Source organism: Lactuca saligna, chromosome 6 (genome assembly GCF_052625555.1).
Source record: "Lactuca saligna cultivar CGN05327 chromosome 6, ASM5262555v1, whole genome shotgun sequence".
In the NCBI taxonomy this organism is placed as follows: Eukaryota; Viridiplantae; Streptophyta; class Magnoliopsida; order Asterales; family Asteraceae; genus Lactuca; species Lactuca saligna.
Window position 1 is genome coordinate 126945286 of NC_136422.1, and position 3637 is coordinate 126948922.

Genomic DNA, 3637 nt, shown 5'->3' on the forward strand with positions numbered 1-3637 from the left:
CTAATAGTTCGTAAATAATATAAATATTTATACATTGTAAACATTATTAGCTATCTATTGTGATCTTAAATGTGTGAGCTCATTAGTTCACATACAAAAAATAAGACAATTTATTATTTGTTTCAAAAAGAAAACATTCGATGCAAGATATTCATTAACATATGGGAAGTGATTTGTACACAACAATTTTTTGTCATACACAACAATTCATGCATTATATACTTGTACAATATAACATTTTAAAGCACCAATTGTTGTGTATGTAGAAAAATTATTGTGTATGGATCAGCTCCCTTAACATATTCTTAAAGAGTGGAGTGCATATATTTGTTAATTATATACCATAGTTTAGAGAGAGATATTCATTTACATATTCTTAAAGAGTGGAGTGCATATATGTGTTAATTATATACCATAGTTTAGAGAGAGAAAGTGTCTGAGGATTTAATTTATATCATACCATAGTTGATAATCTCATATGTTAAGTGATTAACAACATCTTGTAAAGACGATGTTATTTGTTTTATGTTAACGGAAAGCTCATGAAGATTACTTTGTTTGTTATTTATTTTATTAGAAAATCTCTAGAAAAATCATAATATTTTACCTTAATTTACGAAAGAGTCTCAATCTAAAATTTGTTTACGAAAAGTTTCAATTACCGGTAAAAATGATGATTTAACCCATTTTTTCTGGTTTATCGGTTTCATTACTTACCCGGTTTCATTAAAGTCTCATTATATTACCATAATTCACGAATAAGTCCTAAAATAAAATTAAGTTATGATTTGATCATTTTCTCCATTTAACATACATTTTACCGGGTTTCTTGCTGATTTGGACGTTTAGTTAATAAATTAGTTGAAAAGATGGATACACTGAGTTATATAATGCTATGTTTATCGTAAAATTTGATATACATCTCATCAATTCATCAATGATTATGTATCAAAGTTAGCAATGAAACCGATAAAATAAGAGTTTTTTTTAGAAAATGGCGGAATTGAGTTGATAAGATAGATATACTGGTTAGATAAGATTAGATAGACAATTTGAAATTTCTTATAAACTTAAAAATGATAAATCTGTTGCTAGTTTATGTAATTATTGCAATTTTTGTTTGATGCATTTTATATTTCAAATATATATATATATATATATATATATATATATATATATATATATATATATATATACACACACACACACACACATAATAGATCAGGATATCAAGTTTTATGGTAAACATAACATTATATACCCCAACATATCTATATCATTATCTCATTTAATGACTGTGTGTCCATGTCAGCAATAAAACAAGTAATATGTATGTTAGAGGGAGAAAATGGCTAAATCATCACTTAATTTTAGTTTGGTAATTATTCGTAAATTATGGTAAAATAATAAGATTTTAATGGAATTGGATAAGTAATAAAACCGATAAACCGGGAAAATTGTCAAATCGTCATTTTTACCGGTAATTAGGACTTTTCATAAACAAATTTTAATTTGAGATTTTTTTCTTAAATTATGGTAAAATATTATGATTTTTCTGGAGATTTCTCTATTTTATTTATGTATTTTGCTTAGTAAAAACTTTCTTTTTGAAAAAGGATAAATATGTTCAAACTCTCTTCTACGATTAATATCTTAAACATATTTGGTACCTAACAATAATCGATCGTATGTCTAACTAAATGGTGTGAATGGTATCAATGTAGTATTTTGTTTATTTTTTTGTTTGAATGTTATGAATGGTATCGATGTAGTATTTTGTTAATTTTTTTGTTTGGATGTTATTAATGGTATATCATGTGTTGTACATGCTGTTTTTGGAATAGCAACAAGATTTATAAAAATAAAAAGCTAGCAAGACACTAGACATACAAGAGTTTAAGACATTAATTCAACTAGCAAAAATTAATATACATGTTAGAATGGTATTAAAGGTCCGCCAAATGTATGTCGGTTTAAGTAATGGTTTGTCCCGGTTGGAATGGTATTGGTTGTATCTCCATATGTACATGTTTCCGTATGTACATGTTTGTATTACTTAGGGGTGAAGATAATAACCGAAAACCAAACCATAACTAAATTAATTGATTTAACTGAATCATTACTGAATGATAGTGCAATTTTTAATTTTTATTAACCAATTGCTAATGGTTTGGTTTCAGTTTTTCTTTGAAAGCTACACATATATAACTGAACGGAATCGATTATCTTATAGAGATTTTTAAAATATTTAATATATTATATAATTATTATTTATGAAAATTTCCAGAAAAGTCTTAATATTTTAGGAAATTTTTTAATAAATTCATAAATTTTATTTTTTGAACAGAAAATTCCTAACTTTTTAATTTTATGAATAAAAAAGCTCAAAAACCCCGTTAATTTTAGCCCTTTTTAACATGTTCAGTACGCCATAGGACCAAGTAGGTCATATAATCAAATCGTTAATTTTTCCAAAATAATTTGTTTGTAAATTTCGTCAAAACTTGTATATAATATATAAACGTATTTTCTACGTATTTATATATACTTTCACGTATTTATGTATTTTTTTTAAAAGTTTTTATATGTATATGTTTACATATTTTTATGTATTTTAAATGTATCAACGTATTTTTTTAAAATATTTATGTGTATTTTAAAGTATTTTATGTATTTTTTTATTTTTATGTGTTACGTATTTATACTTATTTTTTCGTATTTATATATTTTTTAAGCGTTTATATGTATATGTTTACATTTTTTTTGTCTTTTAACTTTATATATATATATATATATATATATATATATATATATATATATATATATATATATATATATATTACGTATTTATATGTATTTTTAAGTATTTTACATATTTTTATTTATTTTTATGTGTTATTTTTTATGTATTACGTATTTATTTATTTTTTAAAAGTTTTTTGTATACACTTCTATGTATTTTAAATGTATATGTAACATCCATAAAATTTCATAAAAATTTAAACTTTTAGGAAATGTAGCGAAGACTCGTTTGAAACAATTACTCCCGATGAGTGTGAAATAGTGTTTCATCATTTTGGTTCGATGTTTAGCATTTTCACGGCTATGGAAATTCAAACATACGAATTTTCCAATTGATGTTTTCTCATTAAAATAGCGAGTTGTTTTAGTAATTACGTAACGTAAACCCTAGTACACAGGGGTTAACTGAGTCGACCGGTTTGACTTGTTGACTTTGACTTGACCGGAAATTGATAGTTGTCACACCTTGGTAATCGGGGCCGCACCTGGCATGAGGTCAATCCTAAACTCGATCTATCTCTCTGGAGGCACACCAGGTAACTCCTCCGGAAATACATCGACAAACTCCCTGACCACCAGGACCTCTGAAACTCAAACCTGATCCCCAAAACACGTATCCACCACATAAGTCAAATAACCCACAAACTTGTGATGAATATACTGCCGAGCTCTGGCTGGAGAATAAACACTGAACCCATCCTGGTGCCCTCTCCATAGATAACCTGTTCTCCCCCACTTGGGGTTCGAACTACCACATGATGGCCATCACAATCAATCATATCACCGAAACAGCTCAACCAATCCATATCCGCAATCACACAGACATCCCCCATGG